Raw genomic sequence first — 15,009 nt, forward strand, 5'->3', positions numbered from 1 at the left:
GATCTCCAAGGCATATTCCAAGAAGATGACTCAGACAGTTCCTGGAGTTCTCCAAGCAAGATGTCCCGTGCTGATGATATCCAAGATGACTCTGATACGTCTGACAGTTCCTGGAGTTCATCTTCAGGAGGAAGTGGCTCTGAATATGAACCCTCCAGTCACTCAAGTCAGAGTGACATCACTACGGACTGCGACACAGAGAGTCATGATTCTGATGTGGCGCCGCCGCCGAGAAAGAAACGTACCGCAAAAAGTCTGCTGAAAGGACAACAACCCTCTCCCCGTGCAGAGGGCCATGTGATCCGGCCACGAGCAGCAACAGCCCAGCCACCAGCACTGGTCAAAGGGACACAAACAATGGCACCAGATGGAACCATTTGGTCCAGCGATCCAAGCCCTACTGCCAAAGTGGCAAGGCCCAACATATTGACCCAGAGAGCTGGCCCCAGAAATGTCGGTGGAACAACCACGCCATTGGAGATTTTTGAACTGTTTTTTCCAGCGGCCATGTTGCATATCATCTTGCAACATACTAATGCCCAGGGAGCAATGAAGAGAGGAAGGGAGTGGGTGAATGTGGCATTAATGGAGCTGCATGCCTTCTTGGGTCTCTTATTGTACCTTGGAATGACAAATTCAGGCCACAAAAGAGTACGCTCTTTCTGGCGCCAAGGATTCCTCTGCAAACCACTCTGCCTGGCTACCATGAGTAGTACACGATTCCAGGACATCCTGACCATGCTCAGATTTGACAACAAGGCGACTCGGGCCCAGAGAAGATCCACAGACAAGTTTGCTCCGATTAGAGAAATCTTTGAGATGTTTGCTCAGGCCTGTCGCCGTCACTACAGCCCCTCTGAAAGTGTGACCATCGACGAACAGCTCATTGCATTTCGAGGACGGTGTTCCTTTCGACAGTTCATGCCGACAAAGTCAACAAAATATGGACTGAAATTTTGGGCATCAGTTGACAGCACATCCCACTACCTTCACAACATTCAGCCCCACACTGGGAAGCTATCCGACCAGGTAACACGCGAGCTGGGGGCCGGAGTTGTCAAGGAACTTGCTGAGCCATTGTTTGGGACAGGACGGAACATCACTGCCAACGATTTTTTCATCAGCAATGACTTGGCTAACTACCTGTACACAAAGAACATGACTCTTGTGGGCACAATCAAAGGTAATCGCCGTGAGGTTCCCTTGGAGATGCGAAAGAGGAACATAGAGAATCGGGCAACGAAATCATCACAATTTCTGTTCTCTGACACATCGACTCTGGTTTCATATGTGCCCAAACCCAGGAAGAACATCTTGCTCCTATCATCAATGCATCATGATACGGCAACACACCCCACTTCGAAGAAACCGGATATCTTAACATACTACAATGCCACCAAGGCTGGCGTACACACACTTGATCAGATGTGCTCCGTCTATAACTGTGCCCGCATCACTAGACGCTGGCCTATGGCGGTATTTTACCACCTTCTGAACTGTGCTGCTATCAACAGCTTCATCATCTATCTTCAAATGAATCCGAATCTGCATGGTGAGCAAAAAACCCGCGACAACTTCATCCACCAGCTTGTCAGGGCCTTGGTCAACCCACAGGTGATGATGCGCCTGGCCCAGCCCCAACGACTGCCGAAGAATGTGCTGAAAGCCATGGAAGTGGCAGGATTTGTTGTCCACTATCCAACCACGGCACCTGCTAAACCCCACGAGTTGCGGCCACAGAGAAATTGTGCTTTCTGTCCCCGAGGTGACAGGAGACAAACAAGACGTCTATGCAGTGAATGCAACAGATTTTCTTGCAAGATGCACAGTGTGAGCAGGACGACCACCATCATTACCTGTTTACAGTGCCAGTCAGTACACTAGAGTGACTGTAAAAACCTGGTATAACAGATGAACACTCAACCACATCTTGTCATTCTAAATTTTTGTCTCTCCATTTTGAGTAAATTCTGAGACAACCACCAGAACAAGGAGTAACTATTGGGCATCTATTTAATGTTATTGTCTGTTGAGTTTAGTTTTAGCCGTTTTTTTGTTGACAGTTTAAGTGTTATTGCTTTTAATTTACAGTGCGTGTTTTCCAAAGATCAAAGTTGATTTTATTTCCTTTCATAAGGATTTCCTTTTAATAAGGATATTGAAATGATATACCGAACTTATACATGTACATGTAGGTACCCAAATGACGATCAGAAAAGCATTTATTTCTTTGTTGTCTTTGGTGTCGACGGCTTTTCTGGCGCTTGTATGAGTTAAGTATAAGTTTGGTATAACATTTCAATATCTCTCCAGTTTTAAGTTAAGTTTAAGTATATTGTTTCAATATCTCCGGTTTTTAGAGGATGTGTGTGAAGTCTATTTTACATGCCCCTGACCACACATCATCCTAGTGAAGAGTACAGGTCAACTTTGTCACTAGTCAAGTTGTTCTCAAGTAATTGCTGTCCGCAATCAACTCGATCAGAGTTTTACAGAAACTAAAATTTTATCAAGCTCTGAACATGTCTGTTCAGAAGTTTTGAGTTTACGTACCTGCTGGAAAGTTACTCTCAGAACTGTGGGGTTCGACGTATGCCACACAGTGAACATCAAACCCTATCCCCAAGGCTGTGGGGTTTGACGTCGAACCCCACAACTCTGAGAGTTCGTCAAACACCGTAGTTGGTGCGGTAGTGGAAAGTTACGATGAAATTCTTGGCCAACAACAAGAGTCGACGGAACATTAAAGTGCACCAAATCAGTGGACTGCACTAGGAATTCCAGTCAACTAAGTCTGAGTCAACTCGGTTTCAATTGAACTCAGTCAAGTCAGTCCCATGTCAACTCTGTCCCAGGTTAACTCGTTCCAAATTCAACTTGGTCCTAGATCAACTTGGTCCAGGTCAAATTTTAAAATTTTAGTTTCTGTAAAATTTAAAGCAAATTTTTTTCTCTTAAGATGCTACTGACAGTACTGGTTAGAAGGAAGGCCCATCACATTAATGCATTAGAGGGCTGCGCCAACACTGAACGCGTTATAAAAGCCAAACACATTTGACTCCAAAAATTCACAAAAACCACTCAGAACTTAGCCGAGTTGACATGGAATGAGACACTTCGTGTAAAATGTATGGTAATAAAGCAAGGAGTAACTAGGCTATACATTCATACTTTTTCAGGCAACACGGGTGATTCTCAATAGTGCGCCTCCAAAGGTTTGCAACGCGTTGGCCAATCACAACGCACGAAATCTGTCGACCCTTTTCAATCTTTGATTGACAGATTTCACACATCGTGATCGGCCAACACGTTGCAAACTCTTGGAGGTGCACTTTTGTGAATCGCCTGTATTGTCCCACATGATTGTAGAGGCAGACATGTTGTTTGTTTAGTTTGTATGCCCAACTTACAATGCGCCCAACTTTTGATATTAAATTCCATTGGTTACCTCAGCTTGTTCCAATTTGGGCAGGATCAGTTGGGCCCTAGACCACTTTAGTTGGAAACTGAAGCAAATTTATAACATTTCTCTGTCATGTATTTGTTTGGGTTGTGTAGAGGAGAGCACAAAGAATTGTGGATTGACAACAGAAAGACAGACATAAAACGAATGGTTTATTTCATACAATTATATACAGTGGCCCTGTGGTTTATTTACACGGATGATCAACCCTTGGAATCCATAGCTCAGGTGAGGCTGTGTCTAACATCGACATGGGCTTTCTGAGCTACAGCTAGGGTCATTTTCCAATACTCAACTTCGTCTCCGTTCAGGCTTCGTTCCCAAAACCAATCCCCGATTGTGGGTCTGAGGTGTTTCAATTACATTGGATTACTGTAATTTTTGGCTTTCTTGCATCTTATTTGATCTTCTGTGGCACTATTAGACTGATGACTGCGCTTACAGCTTCAAAGTCAGCTAGTAAAAAAACAGTTGAAGGTTGAGACGGACCGAAGTTGAGTATTGGAAAACGGCCTTGGTCTATCGTTGGCGTGTCTGCATATTTCCAATGGAGTTTAAGATTTAGACCTAGCTTTTGCTGTGGCTTGAAATTAAACACTACTCAATGGGAACCGGCCACGGCCACTACCATAGACTCGTGTATAATTGCTAGCCACAGCCACATAATTTGGACACAGCCTTACTCACGTTTGGTCTTACCCACAATGCAAATGATATCAAAATATGAGACTGGCAAACAGTCCCGTTACAATATACCCACAATGCACATGGCAACAAAACATTTCGCTCGTCGCACAGCGCCCTTGCACAGTTTGCACAGATTTTAGTGAAGTAAATATGTCACACAAGGTCACAGTTAACGTGCCGAGCATTGTGGGTAAATTTCTGCCAGGCGCGCGAGCTAGCTCAATGCATGACAAAAACGGTTGTCAATTCGAATTTTATTCTTTTTCTTGCTCATTGCTGAAAATATTCTCACTACACTTTTTCGTTCATCAAAAAATGACCAAGATAATAAATGATTTGAAATATGTCGCCAAAAGACAGGTTTTCAGTGATACTGAGTGAGAAGATAAATTACCACGCTGTGTTTATAGCCGACACTTTGCACGTGTCACAGCATCGCCATTGGCGTACAAACAAATTTCAATAACGCTTGCCATCAGCATACTACACCTGGAGGAGAAAAATAAAATGGACCACCAACTCCTGCGGGCGCCCTGTGCATTGCGTGTATACATCTTCCGTCGGCCGGAGTTGCCGGCAGAGGAAACTTCAGGTTGACCTTTCAACAGGTGTTAACTTGCAATTAACGATTGCGACCGTCACGCGTCGCAGCGCTCGTAATTTTGCCTTGGAATTCTTCATGTTTTGGATAAAATAGCAAAATGGGCACGTATGGATGGGACAGACAGCATAAGTGTGTTATGTTCGTTATGCCATGAAACCTCAACCCCCTATTTGTGCCTTTAGGCGCTGCTTCCATCAACTGTACAATTACTACCTGGAAATTTATGCCTTTTTTTTTAGTATTTCTGTGTTACGCATTGTGCTACTTGCACAATTTAACACACGGAAAACAGCAAAACGGAAGTTGTCTGTGCCGGTAACTTCAGCACTTCTGGTTGACGCAAGATCGACTTGCGCCCGCTGGAGTTGGCAGTCCATTGTATTTTTCTCCTCCAGGTCTATATGGAATTCCATATCTGCCGTCGTCCGTCGTCTTTTGCTTTTTGTTGTGTCCCAATTCTGCCATTTACCAGTTCCAAACATGCCATTTTCCGTCGCCCGTCGTGTGTCACCCATCGTGCGTCGACAGTCGTGTGTCGCCCATCAAAAGATTTGCATAGGACCTGCAAAAGCCGGGGTTTAACAAATGACAATCTGATGATTCCATTCACTTCTGAGGATCTTTTCCTAATAAGGCAAGTACAAATCCCACCAATAATGCTAGACTACCCCTGCCCCTTGACAAGAAAATGTCGCCTTTCTGAGAATTCAACCAAGTGTTTTGTTGGGAAAAACATTTTCAGCAAAAATGTTCAGGCCAACTTATCTACAGTCTAATTCTAATTTGCATACTGTAAAAATGTGCTGACTTGTTTTCATCAAGTTGTAGAAAGAAATCTGCCAACCGATACAGATATTCCATTTTGTCCTCTCAATTTCACCTTGAAATACAGAAATACTAGGCAGTGCTGTGGATAACAAACTGTTTATTAAATGTATTGTTCGGGGGCAATTACGACCTGGTTTAAGTTTCAGAAAATGTGACATGTTGGTTTTTGTGGGTGTGTATGCCATGGTGGATAGACCAATGAGAACAGGTTGTCCAGCATATCAGCATTATTTATGGGGCTAACAAGTAACGTTACTGTTTAAAATATTTCTGTGAACCTACCTGCAACTCAGGTCATGTCTAATTTGGAGTATACAGCAGATTTCATCATAGGTATACCCGCCCTCAAAATAATGTTGAATCAATTCGTCTCTTATGAAAAATATTAAGGAATTGTACATTGTAAATCATTTATTATTTACATTCAGTTCTGTGGGATTTCGTGCAGGGCCAGGGAGAGACAGAAATATTACATAGGCTATAGCCGTAACGTCAGGCCGTTAACGAGTAAAGTTACGTCTAGAGTAACTGAGTTATCGAGAAAAACGATCTACCCCAACAAAACTATATTTTGTTAATTCATTTATGTAACAACAAATGGTACTATTTCATATACACGTCACTTTACCGATGTCAGGATATTATTTCTTCTTTCCAGTGGAGTTCGGCGCAACTACAAAAACGAATACATCTTCTAGTTCTACTGCTAAAATGAGAGTCAGGCATGGTGGATCGATCAAACAAGTATGTGAAACGATCAAGGGTCAAAGTTAAAAATTATGGTGTACTATTTACGACAAACATTTCTCTCTCTCTTGCCTCCCTCCAGGCGACGCAACCGGACGGCACGACGGCTCCCTTGCGTCGTGCCGTCTGGTCCGAACCGTCGCCTTCTTGCCATTTCGTTTGTCAACACACGACGCGTCGCGCCGTCGCCCGTCTTAGGTCCCTTCCTTGTTGCATTTTTTCTGCCTAAACGTCGCCCCTTCCGTCGCATCGTGCTGTCGTGTCGTGCATCGCGTCGACTGAAGCACGTCCCGACGCACGACGCGACGCGTGCTGTCGCCCTTTGCTTCATGGTAAATAGTACACCATACATGCCGTGCTTTACGCTTAAAATTTCGGCGGCAGTCGATGATTAACCTCGACTCCATTGGCTGCGTGCGCATTCCTTCGAGGTTCCTTCCCTAGCGTTGCAAGGCAACCAATATGGCGCGGCAAGATCGTGCTTGTGAGAACGAGGTTGTACGATAATGACAGATCTAGTTCCCTGGTCCCTTATGACCGGACTATGTCATAATAATACCCTATTCTCAGTCAAAGGCTTGACAAGGAACCAGGCATACCCCATGCGTTTGTATTGCAGGATTGTGTACATGTACATTGTACATCTACATGATTGTATATATGTACACGGATATGTCTGGCCTGCAGGCTTGTGCGAGATTCCTTGTCCCATTTCGTGCCGGTTCTTTCAATCACAATGGCTTCTCCAAGCAAGACGCCCAGTGCAGATGGCATTGATGCTCTCCAGCATGTCCAAGGTAGGCCTTTTTGAAGTGATCTGGGAGAGGATGTCATCAAACATTTTGATTAGGCCGAGCATGTAACTTCGAAAGTTCTTCTCAGGTACATGTATCAAGACGAAGATAACAGGCAACAAGCATAAAACACGGACATGGAAAATTATAAAATAGCTACATGGTACAAACTGATAACACCCCTGAGTGAGGGATTATTACCAAGAAGCAAACTTATCACTATCGTGAGGCTCTCCTAAGATGCTACCAGAAAAAATATTAATAAATAACATATGGACATTGCTGGGAATAAACTGGGATGCTGGTTATCAGCTGCTTATGAAAATAATAACATGTAAAATCGAGAGATGAAAAAATAACTAAAGTAATACAAGTATAAATAACACACAGTAAAAAAGTTGGATTCCATTGGACTCTGCAAAGCAAAGAAATAGGTCTACTCATTTGAAACAATGATGTTTTAAGATGTTTTGATTTTTTAGTACGGTGTGTTATGAAGAGCAGACTTTGTTGGGTTTTTTATATACAAATGGGTGGGTGTGGACTTTGACATACATGTAACTTAAGAGTTTAAAGGTAAAATTCACATTTCCATGAAATGTTTCTATTTATTCACGCTTTGTTACAATCAATTAAATGTTGGCATTGCTTGGAATTTCGAAAAGATTAAAATTTGAAATTAAATAGAGGAGCTATAGCAGGCGGAAAAAGACAAATTTTAATCACAATTTCCTCTTTAAGAAAATGAGTTACCAAATAAACAGCACCCTCACTCATTTTTGCACGTTTCCATCCAAGGAATAATCAAAGATGACCCTGACAGTTTCTGGAGTTCTCCAAGTAAGACATCCGATAGCATTGATGCTCTCCAAGGAATAATCAAAGATGACCCTGACAGTGTCTGGAGTTCTCCATGCACGACATCCGATAGCATTGATGCTCTCCAAGGAATAATCAAAGATGACCCTGACAGTTCTCAGAGTTCTCCAAGCAAGATGCCCAGTGTCGATGGCATTGATGTTCTCCAAGGAATAATCAAAGATGACCCTGACAGTTCCCGAAGTTGTCCTAGGAAGACGTCCCATGCTGATGATCCCCTAGGCCATAAAGGCATATTCAAAGGAGAGGAATCCAACGGTTCCTTGAGTTCTCCAAGCAAGGTGTCCGGTGTTGATGATCTCCGAGGCATACTCCAAGATGACGCTGACATGTCTGAAAGTTCCTGGAGTTCATTTTCAGGAGAAAGTGGCTCTGAATATGAACCCTCCATTCACTCAAGTCAGAGTGACATCACTGTGGAGAGCGACACAGAGAGTGAAGATTCTGATGTGCCATTGCCGCCGAAAAAGAAACGTCCAGTAAAAATTTCACCAAAAGGACGACAACTGCCCTTTCCTCACAGACAGGGCCATGTGATCCGGCCACCAGCTAGGGCCCAGAAAACACAAACAGTGGCACTGGATGGAACCATTTGGTCCAACAATCCAAGCCCCACTGCCAAAATGGCAAGGCCCAACATATTGACCCAGAAAGCTGGCCCCAGAAATGTTGGTGGAGCAACCACGCCATTGGAGATTTTCGAATTGTTTTTTCCAGCGGCCATGTTGCATGTCATCTTGCAACACACTAATGCCCAAGGAGCAATGAAGAGAGGAAAGGAGTGGAGGAATGTGGCATTGATGGAGCTGTATGCCTTCTTGGGTCTCTTGTTGTACCTCGGACTGACACATTCGGGGCACGAAAGACAACGCTCTTTCTGGGGCCAAGGATTCTTCTGCAAACCACTGTGCTTAGCTACCATGAGCAGTACACGATTCCAAGACATCCTGACCATGCTCAGATTCGACAACAAGGCGACTCGGGCCCAGAGAAGATCCACAGACAAGTTTGCTCCAATCAGAGATATCTTTGAGATGTTTGCTCGGGCCTGTCGCCGACACTACAGCCCCTCTGAATGTGTGACCATTGACGAACAGCTCGTTGCGTTTCGAGGACGGTGTTCCTTTCGGCAATACATGCCAAAAAAGCCAGCCAAATATGGACTGAAGTTTTGGGCGTCAGTGGACAGCACATCCCACTACCTTCACAACATTCAGCCTTACACTGGAAAGCGATCCAACCGGGTAGAATGCCATCTGGGGGCCCGAGTTGTCAAGGAACTTGCTGAGCCATTGTTTGGGACAGGACGGAACATCACTGCCAACGATTTTTTCGTCAGCAGTGACTTGGCCAACTACCTATACACAAAGAACATGACTCTTGTTGGAACAATCAAAGGTAATCGCCGTGAGGTTCCCTTGGAGATGCAGAAGGGGAACATACGGAATCGGGCAACAAAATCATCACAGTTTCTGTTCTCTGACACATCGACACTGGTTTCATATGTGCCCAAACCCAAGAAGAACATCTTGCTCCTATCATCAATGCATCATGACATGGAAACACACCCAACTTCGAAGAAACCAGACATCTTGACATACTACAACGCCACCAAGGCTGGTGTACACACTTTTGATCAGATGTGCTCCCTTTACAACTCTGCCCGCACCACCACACGCTGGCCGCTGATGGTATTTTACCACCTTCTAAACTGTGCTGCTATCAACAGCTTCATCATCTATCTCCAAGTGAACCCCAGTCTGCATGGTGAGCAAAAAACCTGTCACAACTTCATCCACCAGCTTGTCAGGGCCTTGGTCAACCCACAGGTGACGATGCGCCTGGCCCAGCCCCAACGACTGCCAAAGAATGTGCTGAGAGCCATGGAAATTGCAGGATTTGTTGTCCAGTACCCAACCCCGGCACCTGTTAGACCCAGCGAGTTTCGTCCAAAGAGAAGATGTGCTTTCTGTACCCGGAGCAACAGGAGGCAAACAACACATCTGTGCAGTGAATGCAACAGATTTTCTTGCAAGATGCACAGTGTGAACAAGACGACCACCATCATTACCTGTTTGCAGTGCCAGTCAGTAGACTAGAGCGTCTGTAAAAACCTGGTAACAGATGAACACTTAACCACATTTCCTGTCCTAAGTTTTTGTCTCTCCATTTTGAGTAAAATCTAAGGAGACACAAATTGTGGCACCAGGACAAGAAATGGCTGTTGGGCATCAATTTAGTGTTATTGTCTTTGAGATTAGTTTTAGTTGGTTTTTTTTGTTTACAGTTTGAGTGTTATTGTTTTTTTAGTTTACCTTTTAGTCTTATTGCATTTAGTTAACAGTGTGTGTTTCCCAAAGATCAAATTGATTGTTTGTTCCTTTTATAAGAATTTCACTCACATCCACTAAAAACCGAAGAGATATTGAAACAATATACAATTACCAAACTTATAACATTCACTTCACTTAAAACTGGAGATACACATGTATTGAAATGATAAGCCAAACTGATACCTACATGTAACTTAAAACTGGAGAGACACTGAAACAATATACCAAACTTACACTTAACTCACACAAGCAGCAGATGAGCCATGGACATCAAGACAATGAAGAAATAAAAGCTGCTCCCATTGTCAGTTGGGTACCTATAGTATTAGTCTGGCATATCATTTCAATATCTCTCCAGCTTTTGGTGGATGTGTGTGAAGTCTCCTGTATTTTGCATGCCCCTGACCACACAGCATCCAAGTGAAGAGTGCAGGTCAACTTTGTCACCAGTCAATTCGGTCTTAAATCAACTCTGTCTCAAGTAATTGCAGTCCACAATCAACTCGGTCCCCATGGGAAAATATATGGGACGTGGTTCAAAGTAGTGAATTGATTGGTTTAAGGTGCCACAAACACGTACCAGGGTTTTGATTTTTTGATTTAAATCAGATTTTTAAAAATGTAAATCAGATTTTTTAAAATTTGAGACAAGTTTGCTCAAATGTCTATTCAAAAGCAAGCAAATTAGCTGCATATGTAATAGTTTTCTTTGATTTATTTATTTTGTGACAAAATGAAACAAATTTGGATTTAAATTAGGAAGTTTAAATCAAGTAATTTGATGAAACTCACAAACCACCACATTTTAGCCTTGGTGAACTGCATGCAGTATAACATCTACCGGTACATGTACCCTCAGAGAAGACACTTCCTTCAGAGACAAGTACATATGCACATATACATGTGTCTAGGATAAAGTGCATACCAAGGTTTAAACTGAACTCCAAGTTTTGACAAAGGAGTTCACAAGAAGTTTTTAATAGGGTACTTATACATGCATCAAATGACCGAGTGAGAAACATGCCATGAACAACAGGCCAATGCATTTATTTTACATGCTTTATGTGTAGGTACAAATGCTGGTATTTTACCTCTGTGTAAAATGCAGTCTCATTTTGTTTGTGATCCAGCTTCTGAGCTCCACATGCGGAGCAATGATTTAGGCTTGATTAAAAATCACTTTATTAAGGGTATGAATTTAGTGGTTATGGTTACACTGTAATTACGAACGTTTCTAAATACTTATAGAGATATAAAAGGTTCATGTACACTGAAACTTTACCATGTTAAACCATGGAGAAAGAACACAGGAGTTTGAACTGCCCGGGCTATAATATCTGGCTAAATACTGCTTTCTGGCATGTCTGGTACATCCATAGCCAGAGCACAGTGAATGCTAGCCCCACCTTATGCCAGTGTAAGTAAAATTGTGGAGTCATTCTCATTTCAGAAGATATTAGGATTCGAAGTTTGTGACAATCCTGCAGTTTGGATTCCAGGCATTTAAGACATGCCTTGAAGTGGGGCTGTGGTGGCGACAGATAAGAGAAAGATTGTAAAACAGAGCCACTACAGCCCGATTTGTGGGGCTAAGTGAATGCTTGCTATGCTCCACCTGTGTCACAACCATAAGCCACGTTTGTACCCTGTGATCGTCACCGCAATTTTTTGCTGGTAATCTGGTAAAACATTGTGCACTGCAGTATAGGAAGTTTAATATTCATGCCATCTATGGTGCTTGGTATGATCTGAAAACAATATGCCTACGCACTGGCTTGTATTTATTAGGCTGTGTGCCCTCAGTGTTCAGGTGCAGTCATTGCCCTTATCGAGCACTTTCTTCTGGAGTTATTTTGGGAATGAATAGCCAAATTGTTTATAAGATGTTGTGTTTTCATTTGTATCATTTTTATTACAGCATTTATACAAAAAGGTATTTCATGAGATCTCATGAGCACTCCTTGTGATGAAATAGCGCATTTTGTCAACATGTTGTCGGCCAGTCTTAGCCAAATTCATACAAAGACTTTGAAAAATTATGTTTTGGAGAGACAAAATAATGTCAGAAACATTGCATGGATAATGGAACAGCGTATCAAAGTAAAAAGTTTATTCACAGTGAAAAAAGTTGATTTAATGTTGGAGATTTTTTGCTCTTTTTTTCCTGGTCACGGTGATAAGTTGTAGTTATAAAAATGCAAACAAAATACATGTACATGTATTGCTAGGATATTACTGGTCCCAATTGTACGACTAAGCTGCGGATAGCAATCAGACATTTTTAGAATGTTATGCTCATCAAGCATTTGAAAGGCCAGAGTTTTAACTTGTTACCCATTTTTTATGGTTAAACTCTTAAAAGGGCAATGTAAATGAAATAAAATTAAATCATAATTATAAATCCTTTGCATCAAATTCTCTTACTGAATCAAAAAGCTGATTCAAATCAAAACAAGTGGACAGAATTGAACAAAAAAACTTGCCAATGGAGGTGTTTTTCAACACACGTGTATTCATACATCTTTAAAACTAGGAACTGGAAGGCTCACAGAGGGGGGGGGTTGCTGTTTAAAATGTGCAAAACCTGCAAACATTTCCAATCAGTAGAAAAAAATTCAAAAAGTGAAACATTTTTGTATTTTTACCCAAAACATTAAATATGTTGATTTAAATCAGTGATTTTTAAAAAAAAATCATTTGAATCAAATAGCAATTTAAATTGGTGATTTAAATCATACAACCTTTACACTTACACATGATTTTGGAATTTAAGACTCAAGTGATCTTTCTGCCCTTTTTCTACAAGACCTCCTGCTGAAACAAAACCTCAATTATGACATTTAATTGTAAAAAAGTATCAGAAAAATTTAAGACTTTAGACGAGTTGAATTGGGATCGAGTTAACCCGGGACAGAGTTGACACGGGACTGACAGAGTTGACTCGGACTTAGTTGACTGGAAATCCTAGTGCAGTCCACTGATTTGGTGCACTTTAATGTTCCCTCGACTCTCGTCATGTATTGGTGCCAAACTGCATTGCAGGAAGGACGATTTTTTCAGGTGAATAAATTTATAAGACATGAAGTTGAACCTAAAAACACAACAAATCAGAACAAAAAAATGTTGGCCCAGAATTTCATCCTAACTTTTCACCACCACACCAACTATGGGGTTTGACGAACTCCCAGAGTTGTGGGTTTCGACGTCAAACCCCTCACCCCTGGGGATAGGTTTTGATGTTCACTGTGTGGCAGACGTCGAACCCCACAGTTCTGAGAGTAACTTTCCAGCAGGTACGTAAACTCAAGACTTATGAACACACATGTTGAGAGCTTAATGTATAAAATTCTATTTTCTGTAAAATTTAAAGCAAAATTTGGTCGCTTAAGTTAAGATGCTACTGCAGCACACCATATAAATGCATTGAGCACAATTTAAAACCCCAACACACCTGACTCCAAAACTCCACCAAAAAACACTCGGGAGGCACTTCATTTAAAATCTATATGGTAATAAAGCAAGGAGTAACTAGGCTATATATTCATACCTTTTCAGGCAATATGGGTGATTCACAATGGTGCACCTCCAAAAGTTTGCAATGCGCGAAATCTGTCGACCCTTTTCAATCGCGCCTAAGTTTACAGATTTCACACACTGTGATTGGATGATAGTTGTAAACAAACTGTGTTTCCTTTGAGATGCTTTTTTCCCTGCCTCACAAGGACACTGACACTGCAGTATGGGATTGGTCCCTAGAAAACATGGGTTACGTACTGCTTTTTATACATGTACGTCTTCACTGCCAAAAACGGAAATGGTCGTAACCTACCGGTTCATGACCCCATTCACTTCCCATTGAGGACAGAAAAGCAGATGGCCACTTTTCGGCCACCTATGTAAAATCTGCTTTTCCGGTATCACACAAGCAGAAAAGTTGAATTCACGGTTGTCGTCAGAATGTTCGATCCAAATTTCTGCCTGCTCCAATGTAGAAAAGCAGATGGCCGCTTTTCGGCCGCCAGCGAATGCAGAAAAAGTAAAATCTGCTTTTTTGAAGCAGAAAATAGAAAAATGCATAACCAAACAATGCTCGGTCTGCTTTTTGAGGTGGTGGAAAAGTCGAAATTACATGTTACCAGAACATAAAATCTGCTTTTCTACCATTCTGATAGCAGAAAAGCAGATGGCCACTTTTCGTCGTCCAAATTGCTCCGTGTCTGGTGTAGTGCAACGTGCAACCTGATCTACTTCCCTGGCCCCTTATGACCATGCCATACCCGTTATATCTGTCAATGCTTGGGAGGGAACCAGGGATACCCCATGCGGCACATTGCTTGCACATTGCAGGATTGTACTATGTTATTTGTACGCGGATATTAGCCTGCGACTAGTGCAAGATTGATTGTCCCATTCGTGCAGAAATCTGTGCTGGTTCTTTCTATCACAATGGCTTCTCCAAGCACAGTGTCCAGTGCCGATGGTACTGATGCTCTGCAAGGAATAATCAAAGACGACCCCGACAGTTTCTGGATTTCTTCGAGCAAGACGTCCCTTGCTGAAGGAATAATCAAAGATGACCCAGACAGTTTCTGGACATCTCCAAGCAAGACGTCAACATGGCCAAGTGCCGATGGCATTGATGGTCTCCAACATGACCAAGGTAGGCCCAGCAGG

At 42.4% G+C, this 15,009-nt stretch overlaps 1 protein-coding gene across 2 annotated transcripts in view; it reads right to left on the reverse strand.

Moving 5' to 3' along the window:
- Positions 1–14,438, reverse strand: part of ppp4c (protein phosphatase 4 catalytic subunit) — a 37,410-nt gene extending 22,972 nt beyond the window's left edge. Inside the window, exons 1-2 of one of the 2 annotated variants that reach the window (XM_087141699.1) lie at positions 6,211–6,344; positions 5,224–5,316 (exon numbers count right to left, since the gene is read on the reverse strand). The gene's annotated coding sequence lies outside the window, so the exon portion shown is untranslated. Of the gene's footprint in view, positions 1–5,223; positions 5,317–6,210; positions 6,345–14,164 lie in introns of those variants that run through there. The other variant, XM_087141701.1, reaches the window with a different exon arrangement.
- Positions 14,439–15,009: the final 571 nt, after the last annotated feature.

Source organism: Acanthaster planci, linkage group LG09 (assembly GCF_054643075.1).
Source record: "Acanthaster planci isolate LZ-2023a linkage group LG09, COTS_SCS, whole genome shotgun sequence".
Classification (NCBI taxonomy): domain Eukaryota; kingdom Metazoa; phylum Echinodermata; class Asteroidea; order Valvatida; family Acanthasteridae; genus Acanthaster; species Acanthaster planci.